This window comes from Hevea brasiliensis, chromosome 5 (assembly GCF_030052815.1).
Source record: "Hevea brasiliensis isolate MT/VB/25A 57/8 chromosome 5, ASM3005281v1, whole genome shotgun sequence".
NCBI lineage: Eukaryota > Viridiplantae > Streptophyta > Magnoliopsida > Malpighiales > Euphorbiaceae > Hevea > Hevea brasiliensis.
This window is the reverse complement of record NC_079497.1, coordinates 100,009,605-100,024,992: the sequence shown is the minus strand read 5'-3', so window position 1 is coordinate 100,024,992 and position 15,388 is coordinate 100,009,605.

Below are 15,388 nucleotides of genomic sequence, written 5' to 3'. Positions count from 1 at the left end.
ACATAACCTACTGCCATATCTTAACACTCCTTTCCCATCAAATAGAAACTCAAGGTTCTCACCCTTCTGCACCGCTTTAGCAATTCTCACCAACTCAAGGTTTTCGTGTTGCCTTTTTGTTACTTATCTTAAGTACATTGGTGTCACCTTTATCTGAGCTATCCAGGTGCCTTTAACTGATAACTCTGGCTGTAAACCTTCTCCAATTAGCTAGTGTAACTCTTTTAAGATAGGTTGCCTGTCTACGGGTATATGAGCCAAACTGCTAAATGATTTACTGCTGAAAGCATCTACAATAATATTTGCCTTCCCCAGATGGTAGTGGATGGTATAATCATAATCTCTAAGTAGCTCTACCTATCTCTTTTGTCTAAGATTTAGCTTTTTCTAGTTAAGGATATACTAGAGACTCTTATTGTCTGTGAAAATTTCACATTTAGCCCCATATAGATGGTGTCTCCATATCTTTAAGGCAAAAACTACGGTAGCCATCTCTAAGTCATTAGTGGGGTAATAAGTTTTATGCTTTTTTAGTTGCCTCGAAGCATAAGCATACACTATTACCTTACCATTCTATATAAGAACACATCCCAAACCCATTCTAGAGGCATCACAGTAAATAGTGAAAACTTCATTGCCTAAAGGCAAAGCCAATACTGGTGCTGAAATTAGACATTTCTTAAGCTTCTGGAAGCTCTCCTCAAACTTATCACTCCATTTAAACTTCTTTTTCTTCTGATTTAATCTAGTCATTAGAGCAGTTATCCTGGAGAAATTAGACATAAATCTCCTATAATAGTCAGCCAAACCTAGGAAAATCTTGATCTCCAACACTATAATTAGCCTTGGCCAATCTGCCACTGCGTCAACCTTTTTGGAATCCACTTCAATTCCATTCTCTAACACTACATGTTCCAAAAAGGATATACTCGTCATCCGTATTTCACATGTAGAGAACTTGGCATATAACTGATGCTTCTTTAATATCTGAAAAACCATTCTTAGATGTAGTGCATGCTCTTTAGGGCTTCTGGAATATACTAATATGTCATCAATAAAGAAGTTCACAAAATGATCTAGATAAGGTCTGAATACCCTATTCATGAGATCCATAAATGTAGCTGGGGCATTAGTTAACCCAAACAGCATCATAAGAAACTCATAATGCCTGTACCTAGTCTAAAAGTAGTCTTTGGAATATCCATCTCCTTGATCCTTAATTGGTAATGTTCGAACCTTAAGTCTATTTTAGAGAAACAACTAGCTCCTGCTAGCTGATCAAATAGGTCATTAATATAAGGCAAAGGGTACTTGTTCTTCATGGTCACTCTGTTCAACCATCTATAGTCTATGCACAATCCTAGGGATCTATCTATTTTCTTCACAAACAGAATAGAAGCACCCCAAGGAAAGGTACTTGGTCTCATGAACCACTTATCTACTAACTCTTGAAACTGTTCCTCTAACTCCTTCAGCTCTGCAAGGGCCATCCTATAAAGAGGGATAAATATGGGTCTGGTGCCCAAGCACGAGATCAATTTCAAAATCTATCTCCCTATCAAGTGGCAACCTAGGTAGTTCCTCTGAAAAAACATCTAGAAACTCTATTACCATAAGAATTGATCCTAGTCCACTTCTGTTCTTTATTACTTCTTTAACATGTCCTATAAAACCTTTAAACCATTTACAGAATATCTTTCTGGCTTACATGGCTAAGATCATACCATTTAAAGGTGCTACTTGATCTCCTCGAAACACTATAACTGACCCTTTCGATCCTTTAAAATCTACTGTTTTGTTTCTATAGTCCAGGGTGGCATAATTGGCTGAGAGCTAATCCATTCCTAGAATTACATCAAAATCTGTCAATTCTAGAACTTCTAGATTAACTGAAAAACATATATCTTCAACCATCACTAGACAAGCATAGCAGATCATCTCTGTTATCGAAGGGTCACACTTGGGTCCACTAATAAGCAACAGATATTCTAAACTTGAGACTATCAATCCTAATCTTAGGACTGCATCAGGGTTAACAAAAGAGCATGATGCACCCAAATCAATTAAAGTATACACATTGAAACTTCCCATGCAAAGATTACCTGACGCCACAGTATTGGAGGTATTAGCTTCCTATTATGTCATGGTAAAGATCTAAGCCAGTGCTGTTAAATCCTTCCTTTGTGAACTTGCTATGGAGGATGAAGAACCTTATCCTTTACCCTATCCCTTTCTTGATGAGGGACCCATAGAAGTCTGTCTAGCTACCAGTTGAGCCACACTGCCTGACACTGTTTGTTGAAAAGCCACCCTTTCTATATTGGGACACTCCCTTAACACGTGTCCCTCCTATCCACATTTATAGCACTCAAAGGTTCTGAACCTACAAGGTCCTTAACGAAGTTTCCCATATCTAATATGACCAGAAGTATTTGAACTCGAACTAAATCCACTTCCCATCTTGAGCCCTGACTTGATTCTGTTCCAAAACTTATTCTTCTTTCATTTCTTGCTAAACTTCCCTCCTTTTTCTATCTTAGTCTCAGATGCAGAAACAACCTTAGTTATGTGACTGAACCTTTTAACAATTGTAAGTTTTAGAATGGCAGACTATTTAGCCTTAGTACTTTTTAGATCTAGACTCCCTTCAATGATAGCCCCATCTTCTACCTTCCTTACTGCATCTATTATCGAATGGAAGTTGTGGGTTTCAATAGCCAAAATCAAGGAAGAGTATCTAGAATTCAACCTCTAGGTGTACCTCTTAGCCTTCTTTCTATCAGTATCATACTCCTACCCCACATATTGTAAGAGATCCACAAACTTGTCTATGTATTCATCCATACTCATACTAGCTGTCTGTCTTAACTACTCAAACTCTATCTCCTTTGACTCCCTAGAGCTTTCTGGGAAGGCCTAGTTGGTTAATTCTGCCACAAACTAAGACCAGGTCATACTATCAATTTTATCTGTAACATAAGCCTTGTACCATTCCTTTGCCTTCATACATTTTAAGGTAAAGCTAGCTATTTAAATGGCCATACAATCACTAGCACCCAACTCATTTGCTATCATTTTAATTGCCTTCACGTACTCAAAAAGATCATCTCTTTCCTTGTATTTAGGTGCATCCAGCTTCATGTAGTCTGTCATCTTTGCTTTACCTCTACCACTTATCCCAGTCTCTTGTGTCGGAACTAGGGCTGTGCAAGGTTCTTGGGAGAGTTAAACTGAACTGAAGAACCATACCGAACCAATAAGAACCATACTGAACTGAATTTATTTTAACACTTTGATTTAATTCTGATTCTTTACTAGAATCAAACCGGAACCATACCAAAATCGAACCAAAACCGAACCAAGAATCAAATTTATACATATGTTTTTTTATGTTTTTTTATGTTTTTTTAAATGTATTTTATACTTTCAATATAATTATATATATTTATATATGTATATATAATTATGAACTATACAACCTAATATTATATTCTATTTTTCTATATTTTCTTAATAATTTTAGTTATAAATATATTAAATTACCTTATAATTCTTAATTATAAATATATTATTATCTTATATATATATATATATATATATATTCTTAATTATGTATATATCTTATAGTTAAATATTATATGATTAATAAATAATTATAATGTATAGTATATGATATACTGATATTATTATATTATATAATATATTTAATCCTAAATTATATATACACCTTATAGTTAAAGATTATATAATTTAGGTATAGCTAAAAGATATATTATATGATATATTATATATTAACAATCCAATTTAAAACTTAAATGCTAATTCAAGAATGACTTTTTACAGAAATAATTACATAAAATTATTTTAAGAATCGAGAATCGAACCAAAATTGTAACGAACCTAACTGGAACTGAAGAACCAATAAACGTACCGAACCAAAACCGAAATAATAAAGAAACAAATTGGAAAATACCGAAATTTTAGCGATTTCAGTTCCTAGCCAAACCCCAAACCAAACCGAAATCGAACACCTCTAGTCAAAACTATTGGGGCTGCAGGAGGTGGTGGTGGTACTTGCTCTCCTGTAACTCCCTCTATGGGTTTCTGAGTTCCCATGGTGATTAAAGAACTATAGGGATATTTTTGGGAAGGATACATGGGATACGGGTTAAATTAGGGGAAGTAAGGTGCGTAGGGCATAAAAGACGGATACTAAGGGTAGCCCATATACTTAGGGATTCCAAAACTTCCCTATTGTGGACTGTGACACCCCTTACCCGTTTATAGTGTAGCCGAGCAAGTTATGCCACTCAGTGTGCCGAAGCACCAATTTATGTTTCTATTACAATTTATCCCTTTATAATTCATTTATTTTCAATTTTCATAAATCTGAATTTATTCGCAAATTTTATAGAAAATCCGGCAGAGTGCTGGTTGTGAATTGGAAAAATAGTTATTCTGAACCTGTTTAAAAACACTTTTAAAATAATTTCCAAATCCAAACTCCATTATACACATTTAAGTCAATGTCAAAGTCTCAACATTTCATTTTTCAACGTACATAATGCAGAAAACCTTAATAATATGAAATTTCATGTATTTACATTAATACATAATTACAAGAGTTTATAATTACAAACCAAAATTTATACAAAATGTAAATACAAAATGCTACCCCACAATCCTAATGTCCTACCATATGCACTGCAGGTGTGAGGTGACTCAGGACTTTGGATGCAAATCTGAAGGCTCACCCGGTCTGATGTCTGCTGGGCTCACCAGCTAGGTCTCCAGTACCTGCGCGTGGCAAAAGTGACGCGCTAAGCAATTCTGCTTAGTGGTGACAATATAAAATAAAATAAAATGAACTAAAAATAAATATGCAGAATGTATGTTTACATTTTTTAGTAGACTTAATTTCTGCTATTAATTGCAGTATTATCCATTTAAATTTATGTAAGGTTTATTATCATTGCCCGAGTAACCCATACTAGTTGACTGGACTGGATAAACGAGTAAACTGGCACTGGGTACTAAGTACCTCGGACCATCACACCATCGGTCATATTGTGTCTCCCGGTGTGCAACAGAACAGCTAATAAGCTATAATAATCATTAGGGCGAAAATGCAAGTATAACATCTTAAATAACATAGCCAAAGGCTATTATATCACAGAATGGCATGGGAGCCATGAAACACAGAATGGCATGAAGCCATATGCAGTACTGCTAACAGAACCCTATTGCCATGCCAAGCTATCCAAACCAATCTTGTTAGGTATACTAGGGCATTTTACACTTTTGAGTTTTACAATTTTTGAATTTTAAGTTTTGGTGTTACTATTTACTTCATTAGTCAACCAAAATGTTGACTTTTGCATAGACAATAGGTACATTGGTTTTAATACTCCCAACATACCACATTTTGCATTTAAAATTTGTTGGTATTGGTTGCCAATACCATTTCTAAGCGTAATATTAATTAAACAGAAATTTCAATTTTCATGCTTCATCTTTACTGTTCCATTAGTCATTTTTGCAGTGGGAATTTGGCAAAATGATTAACATGAAAATTGTTCTTTATTTTGTCTAGTTGAATTTCCTTTTTTGAATCACTCCATTTAGAGTTTTGTAGCTCAAGTTATGGTCCAAAAACCACAACTACCCAGATTGAAATTTTTATGGGCTGACCATATCTATAGTGGAGTGAACAGTGACTGCAACTCACTTGTTGGATAGGTTCTGGTCATAATTTGGAGTATGTTTCTTCATGAAAGTTGTTGGTTTATATCTAAGCTTATTGCTGGTAAAATTTTAGGTCTATTGGACTTTTCTACATTGAGTTATGGCCAAATGAACAATCACTGTTCATTTGGTCATTCTACTAAATCAGACTACAGGTCACCTAGATTAAGGCAAGCTTTGGGTCCACTTGGTTTGGTTTTATGGGCATGGTTTCTTCACCAAAGTTATGCAATTATGTGTCTAGTTTCATGTCCAATTGCCCTTGCACCAATTGAACCTCTATAATTTAAGTTATGGCTGCCCAAACCTGCTAAACTCATGTCCAATTTTGCAGGTCACCAAGGGCAGCCACTCCAATCTCAATTCCCACTACATAAACCACTTCATTTCTAAGTTACACACAGCCAAATGGTCAGTATTTGACCATTAAAACATACTTTCACCATTAAAAAATTAAGGTCTCTAATTTATGCCCAAACCCTAACCCTAATATCTCAAGTCATGCAATTACATACCTTCCATTGTCCTAAGCATTGTATTGATGTTAAAGGCAGCCAAATTGCAATTTAACTCTAAGAAATCTTCAAAACTCTACTAGGTTCAAGGCTGCCCAAAACTTTAGGATGGGCATACACAAGATATCTAACAAATTTCTTTGCAATTTTGCACTCAAATATACTTTTTCAACATAAATTTGAAGAGATACATGAATTTAAGTCACTAACCTCTAGTAGCTCAAATCCAAGCTAACCAAGACTGTAACACCCTCCCGGTAGCAACTCCGTACATTCTACTGTTCCGATGACCGGTGTCGGTCCGGACAGCTAGAACGTCCGAAAAAAAAATATTTAAACTAAAGTCAGAAACCATAATTAACTCAAATATTAATAAGAAAAATTTAGTAAAAATTTTAGAAATAAAATACAACCGAGTTAAACGAGCCGGTGCCCTAGCGATGGGTAACCCAGAGGGAAGTTGCGGTTCTCGCAACGAGGAGCCCTAGACCCGGGGGAAAAATTATAAAATAATTATTGGGACTCCAGAGAAGGGTCATTGAGGTTCCTATGGCATTAGAATGCCAAGAAAATATTTAGAAAAATTTTTCAAACGATACAGACAATTTTGACCCGTTCAGCCAAACGGAGGGCATTTTGGTCATTTCGCCTTCAAAGGTGATTTTTGGCCGACTTGTCCAGTTGAGTAAATAATTAATATGACATAAAATATGGATAAACATTACTAGAAATTAAATTGAAGATGAGTAGTGGAGGAAAGAAAAGAAAGTGAGGAAAAAGCTTATTTATGACATCATGGTGATGTCATTAAGAAAACTATGACCAATCACAATTAAGCCATCATTTGACTAACTAATAAAGAGACTAAATGAAGACCAAATAACCAAAAATTACAGCAGCCATCACCCTCTTCCTCATGCAGCCGAAATCCCTTCCCTCCTCCCTCCATTGATGTTCAATCAAGCAAGCTTAATTTCTCCCTTGTTTCACCACAAAACCCTAACCTCTCTTCATTAAAATTTTACCCCACACCTTAAACAACCTTTTGGCAGCCTAGAAAGTGAAGGAAAGTGAAGTTTAGAGTTGGGAAAAATCTGCCCTATTCAAGGTTAGTGCTATACTTTCACCCTCACTCCTTTAATCCTTGTTAGAGCATCATTTTAAGACAAGAAATTGTAAGAATTTGAAGTAAATCATATATGTTAGGGTATCTTCAATTTTCGACAGCCCTAAGGAAGGATGAGTTTGATTGTTTTAATGAACTTAGAGTGGCTAGAAATGATGTTTAAGTTATGAATATGCATGGATGTTGAACTAGTATGCTAATTAAGGTTTATGTGTATTTTGAATTGGACATTAGGGTTTTGAGAAGTGAAAGATTGACTTGGCTTAGGAAATTGTTAGAGAACATTTTAATGGTCAATTAGTGACTATTTTAGGTAAGTTGAGCACAATTTGGACTGAAAAATAGGATTGCAAAGTGAAGATGTAGGCTGCCCTAGGACAGCAGCAGAGGGACTAAAAATTCAGTCCACTTGGACTGCCATAACTTGGGCTGTGTTGGTCCAATTGGTGTTTGGCCAATTGTACATGAAACTAGGCTTATAATGGCACATTTTTGCTGAAGAAACCATGCCCAAAAGATCAAAGCAAGAGGACCAAAACTTGGCCCCAATCCGGATACCCTGCAACTGATTTTGCAGAATGACCAAATGAATAGTAACTGTTCATTTGGCCATAACTCACTGTAGATTTGGTCAATTGACCTGAAAGTTTTACAGCAACAAGTCAAGACATAGACAAACAACTTTCATGAAGGAACCTACCCCAAATTATGGCCAGAACCCATCCAACCAAGTGACTCTAGTTACTGTTTATGTTACTGTAGATATGGTCAATTCTGCAGATTGGCAATCCGGCCAGCTGTGGTTTTTGGACCATATCTAGAGCTACAAAACCAAATGGAGTGATTCAAAAAAGGAAATTCAACTAGACAAAATAAGGAACAACTTTCATGTTTGTCATTTCCTCAAATTTCCACTGCAACAGGGCCCAATGGAACAGTAAAGTTGGGTCTCAAAAGCGAAATTTCGCCTCTTAGAATTAAGTTGAGAAATGGAAATGGCAATCAATTCCAACAAGTTTTAAATACAAAATGTGGTATGTTTGGGGTGTTAAAACCAATACACCTATTTTCTATCCAAAAGTCAACATTTTTGTTGACCAATGAGGTGAATAGTGACATCAAAACTTGAAATGCACAAATTGAAGAATTTAAAAGTTTCAAATGCCCTAGTATACCTAACATGATTGGTTTGGATAGTTTGGCATGCCAATAGGGTTCAGTTAGCGATCGCACATGGCAATATGCCATTCTGTGATTTTATGGCTTTTAGCCATTCTGACCTTGTATTGAGATTTGGCCTTGTGCCTGATGTATTTACAGCTTGTTAGCTGTTTTGTTGCACACCGGGAGATGCATATGTGACCGATGGTGTGACGGCTCGAGGTACTAGGTACCCAGCGCCAGTTTACCTGTTATCCAGTCCAGTCATCTAGTGTAGGTTACTTGGGCAACCAAATGAATGAAAGTGAACAAAGTTAATGAATTAATGTATATACCCATACTAAACAAAGGAATCATACACATTCACTACATATTTGTTTTTTTTTTGCTATTTTCTTTTATTTTATTATTGCACCACTAAGCATTATTGCTTAGCACGTTGCTTTTGCCACGCGTAGGTACTGGAGATACAGATCGTGAGCCCAGTAGACCGCAGACTGGGTGAGTCTATCCTGCAGTTCTGCTCAGTGTCCGTGTCACCTCAACTTCTGCAGTGCATTGGTAGGACACTAGGTGTCATTTTGACATTTTGTAACTAAATTTTGATTTTCTCATATGAAATTAAACTTGTGTAATGTATATTGATGTTTATGTAAATTATGAAAATTGTATTTGTGAATGAAAAAGTAAATGTTTATTTGTGATTTATATGTGATCATCCCATGTGATGGATGAATGAGAATTGAAATTGAAATGTTAAGATCTTGATATTGAGTTTTGTGATGATATTGGAGTTGACAATGAATGAATTTGTTTATTGGAAGTGTTTTTCACAGGTTCCGAAGAACTGTTTTCTCCATTTTTAGCCGGTACTCTGCCGAATTTTCTTTAAAATTTTCGGAACCTCAAATAAATTATGCTTTCAATAAATGACTTAAATGAGTTATAATTTTACAAGTTATATTCAAAGTTATGATAAAAAATTAATTAAGGTATATTAGAATGTGCCGGTACACCGTGTGGCATTACTTACTCGGGTATACTGTACACGGGTATGGGGTGTCACATTTAGTAGTATCAGAGCACGTTTTAGGCGTTTCTGGGCCTAGATTGAGTCCATACATGCATTGCATTTGTAAGAGTCGAGGTGACACTAATGCAGATCTATTTGTCTTTCTTATTTTGAATAGGATATGGATCCTTCATCTCAGAGAGCAATCAAGGAGGAAGTGGAGAGTCATGCTCCACCTGCAGCAGCTGAGACTGGGGGTAGGGGAGAACCTACTCCACCAGCTCAAGCGAGCTGCTCGCCTCCACGAGCCATGTTCCAACAAATGGCCGACTTCTTTAGACAAATGGCTGGAGTAATGCCAGCACCACCACCACCACCACCAGCTCCACAACAGAAATCACACCTGGAAAGGCTAAGAAAGTTTGGAGCAGTGGACTTTTTCGGTAAGAGAGAAGATGACTCTGTTGCAGCCGAGAATTGGTTGAACAGAACGGGCAGAGTCTTAAAACAACTTCACTGCACCTCAGAGCAAAATCTAGAAGCTGTAGTATCCTTGTTGCAAGATGATGCCTACGAATGGTGGGACACTGTGTCCAGTGAAGTGCAGCGGAAGTCAGTAACTTGTGACTTCTTTCTCTCCGAGTTCAAGAAGAAATATGTGGGTACTGTATACCTGGAAGAGAGAAGAAGAGAGTTTATTAACCTGAGGCAGAGACAGCTATCAGTGGCCGAATATGAGAAGGAATTTGTTCGATTAAGCCGCTACGGAAGGGAGATAGTCCCTAATGAAGCTTAAAGATGTAAGAGATTCGAAGAGGGACTAAATGACAACATAAAGATTCAGCTCACTGACTTGGGAATCACAGAATTTAGCAAGTTAGTGGAAGCTGCAATAAGGGTTGAAAAAGTGAGAATCAGTGAGCGGACTGTAAGGAGAGACAGAAGAAGAAGGGCCCGAGTCGGTCTAGCTCATCTCCCGCACTGGAAGAAGTTCAGAGGTCCACCTGCACAGAGTTCAGGTCAGCCACATGGTCAGGGTCAGTCTCAGGGGCCCAGGCCACAGTTCACCCCTAGGAGAGGTCAGTCCACACCATCAGTGGGCAGCTCTCCAGGGATGGGGTTCAGGGGACCAGCCCCAACATCTTCTGCATGTCCACACTGCCTTAAATGGCACAAGGGGAGTGTTGGAGAGTGACGGTGCTCGCTTGAGATGTGGGTCAACAGAGCATCAATTGAAGAAGCGTCCACGCAGAACTACTACAATTTGCTCCAACACAAGCGAAAGACACGCTCTGCACTACGAGAGGTAGAAAATCGCAGATCGACGCAGCGGTGGGACCATCACAGAGGCCTGCATCCGAGCCAGCAGAGAGGCCAAATAACAGACCACCTGCCAGAAATTATGCCCTGAGAGCTCAGGAGGAGCAAGATGCCCCGGACGTCATCAAGGGTACGTTCTCCCTCTATACTACACCTGTGCATGCATTGGTGGATCCAGGATCCACTCATTCCTACATTTGCATCAACTTACCCGTAGAAAAGGGGATACTAATAGGGGAGAGTGACCAAGACATTATGGTCACTAATCCATTGGGCCACAGTGTAGTGGTGAGCAAGGTATACAAGGGTTGCCCGTTAAGGATTCAGGGGTATGAATTCTTGGCAGACCTGATTGAGTTGCCCTTCCACGAGTTTGACGTGATTTTGGGAATGGACTGATTGTCATGTAATCAGGCAATAGTTGATTGCAAATTGAAGAGAATTTCTTTGAAAACTCCTGAGGGTAATGAAATTACAGTTGTGGGGGAAAGGACAGATTTCCTGTCCAATGTTATCTCAGCCACAGTTGCAAGAAGAATGATGAGAAAAGGCTGTGAAGCCTACCTAGCACATGTGGTGGATACTAGGCAGGCTAAGCCAAATCTGAGTGACATACCCACAGTAAAAGACTTCCTAGATGTGTTCCCTGAAGAGTTGCCTGGTTTGCCACCAGAAAGGGAAGTCGAATTTGCTATTGAGACACTGCCGGGTACAGCACCTATTTCCATTGCTCCTTATAGGATGGCACCCACTGAATTGAGGGAGTTGAAAACTCAGTTGCAAGAGTTGCTTGATAAGGGGTTCATACGCCCCAGTGTGTCACTGTGGGGAGCACCAGTGCTGTTTGTGAAAAAGAAGGATGGGACTTTGAGGTTATGTATTGATTACCGGCAGCTGAATAAAGTGACTGTGAAGAACAAATATCCGTTGCCTAGAATTGATGATCTGTTTGATCAATTGAAGGGAGCAGGAGTATTTTCTAAGATTGATCTTAGATCAGGGTATCATCAGTTGAGGGTGAAGGATGTAGATGTGCCCAAGACTGCATTCAGGACCCGGTATGGGCATTATGAGTTTCTGGTGATGCCCTTTGGCCTAACAAATGCACCAGCAGCATTCATGAACCTTATGAACCGTATCTTCCATCCATACCTAGATCGGTTCGTAGTGGTCTTTATTGATGATATTTTAGTGTATTCCAAGACCAGGGAAGAACATGATGAGCATTTAAGGATTGTTCTGCAAACCCTGAGAGAAAAGAAGCTGTATGCTAAGTTGTCCAAGTGTGACTTTTGGCTGAATGAGATTGCATTCCTTGGACACATAGTGTCAGCTGATGGGATTAGGGTGGATCCCAAGAAAATAGAAGCAGTGATGGAATGGAAGCCTCCCAGGAATACAACTGAAGTCAGAAGCTTCTTGGGGCTAGCTGGGTATTACAGAAGATTTGTGAAGGGATTTTCTTTAATAGCTGCTCCAATGACCAAGTTGTTACACAAGAATGTCAGATTTGACTGGAATGACAAGTGTCAGACCAGTTTTGAGAGGTTAAAGGCTATGTTGACAGAGGCACCAGTGTTAACACAGCCAGTGTCAGGAAAGGACTTCGTGGTCTATAGTGATGCTTCTCATAATGGGTTAGGGTGTGTATTGATGCAAGAGGGAAAGGTGGTCGCTTATGCTTCCAGGCAGCTAAGGCCACATGAACAGAACTACCCTACCCATGATCTAGAGCTTGCAGCAATTATCTTCGCACTGAAGATATGGAGGCATTACTTGTATGGTGAAAAGTGCTACATTTACACAGACCACAAGAGTCTCAAATATTTGCCAACCCAGAAGGAGCTCAACCTTAGACAGAGGCGATGGATTGAATTCTTGAAGGACTATGATTGTGTAATTGACTACCATCCTGGGAAGGCAAATGTAGTTGCTGATGCTTTGAGCAGAAAGTCCATCACAGCTTTGAGATCATTGAATGCCCGTCTCACTTTGATTCGAGATGGAGCTATTTTGGCTGAGTTGCAAGTGAGGCCAAACCTGCTACAGCAGATTTTAGATGGGCAGAAGGTAGATGAGAAGCTAATGGCTATTATGAGCAAAATCCCAGAGGGAAAAGCAGCTGACTATGAGGTGAAAGCAGATGGGTGTCTGCACTACAAAGGAAGACTGTGTGTACCAGATAATGGGGAATTGAAAGCCAGTATTCTAAAAGAGGCACACACCAGTGTATATGCTATGCACCCAGGAAGTACAAAGATGTATCATGATCTGAAGCTCCAATATTGGTGGCCTGGTATGAAGAAGGACATAGCTGACTATGTGACTAAATGCTTGACATGTCAGCAAGTCAAGGCAGAACATCAAGTTCCATCAGGTTTGCTACAGCCTATACGCATACCTGAATGGAAATGGGATCGGGTCACCATGGATTTTGTAAGTGGTCTACCTCTCACCCGGAAGAAACATGATGCAGCATGGGTGATAGTGGACCGATTGACGAAGTCAGCACACTTTCTGCCAGTTAGGACTGACTACTCACTGGAAAAGTTAGCAGAATTGTATATCAGTGAGATAGTTAGACTGCATGGAATTCCACTTTCCATCATATCTGATCGAGACCCAAGGTTCACATTGAGATTTTGGAAGAAGTTGCATGAGTCCTTGGGTACACAACTCCACTTCAGCACAGCTTTCCATCCTCAGACGGATGGGCAATCAGAAAGAGTAATCCAGGTAAACAATTGAAACCCATGAAATTGATACAAATATTGAATTAAAATGATAACAATAACGTGAAATACTTGTCAGGTCCTTGAGGATATGCTGAGGAGTTGTGTCATTGAGTTTGAGGGGAGTTGGGATAGATACCTCCCACTGGCAGAATTTGCATACAACAATAGCTACCAAGCTAGCATCCAAATGGCCCCATATGAAGCACTGTATGGGAGAAAATGTAGAACTCCAGTGTGCTGGACTGAATTGGGCGAAGATAAGCTGGTAGGGCCAGACCTGGTGAAACAGACTAAGGAAAAAGTGAAACTAATCACAGCCAATCTGAAGGTTGCCTTAGACAGACAGAAATCTTATGCCGACCTGAAGAGAAAAGAAATAGAATATGTGGTTGGCGATAAAGTGTTTCTCAAGGTGTCACCGTGGAAGAAGGTATTGAGGTTTGGAAGAAAAGGTAAGTTGAGCCCTAGGTTTATTGGCCCATATAAAGTTATTGAACGTGTGGGACCAGTAGCCTACAGGCTAGCTTTACCACCAGAGCTGGACAAGATCCACAATGTGTTCCACGTGTCCATGCTCAGAAGATACCGCTCAGATCCTTCACATGTCATCTCCAGGGAAGAAATTGAAATACAGCCGGATTTGACATATGAAGAAGAACCCCTACGGATCCTGGCTCGGGAAGTAAAAGAATTGAGGAACAAGCAGATTCCATTGGTGAAAGTGCTTTGGAGGCACCACAACACCGAGGAGGCAACTTGGGAAAGTGAAAAGACGATGAGGCAACAGTTCCCTCAACTGTTTGCAACAGGTAAATTTCGAGGACGAAATTTAAATTAGAGGGGAAGAGTTGTAACACCCTCCCGGTAGCAACTCCGTACATTCTACTGTTTCGGTGACTGGTGTCGGTCCGGACAGCTAGAACGTCCGGAAAAAAATATTTAAACTAAAGTCAGAAACCATAATTAACTCAAATATTAATAAGAAAAATTTAGTAAAAATTTTAGAAATAAAATACAACCGAGTTAAACGAGCCGGTGCCCTAGCGATGGGTAACCCAGAGGGAAGTTGCGGTTCTCGCAACGAGGAGCCCTAGACCCGGGGGAAAAATTATAAAATAATTATTGGGACTCCAGAGAAGGGTCATTGAGGTTCCTATGGCATTAGAATGCCAAGAAAATATTTAGAAAAATTTTTTTCAATCGGTACAGACAATTTTGACCCGTTCAGCCAAACGGAGGGCATTTTGATCATTTCGCCTTCAGAGGTGATTTTTGGCCGACTTGTCCAGTTGAGTAAATAATTAATATGACATAAAATATGGATAAACATTACTAGAAATTAAATTGAAGATGAGTAGTGGAGGAAAGAAAAGAAAGTGAGGAAAAAGCTTATTTATGACATCATGGTGATGTCATTAAGAAAACTATGACCAATCACAATTAAGCCATCATTTGACTAACTAATAAAGAGACTAAATGAAGACCAAATAACCAAAAATTACAGCAGCCATCACCCTCTTCCTCATGCAGCCGAAATCCCTTCCCTTCTCCCTCCATTGATGTTCAATCAAGCAAGCTTAATTTCTCCCTTGTTTCACCACAAAACCCTAACCTCTCTTCATTAAAATTTTACCCCACACCTTAAACAACCTTGTGGCAGCCTAGAAAGTGAAGGAAAGTGAAGTTTAGAGTTGGGAAAAATCTGCCCTATTCAAGGTTAGTGCTATACTTTCACCCTCACTCCTTTAATCCTTGTTAGAGCATCATTTTAAGA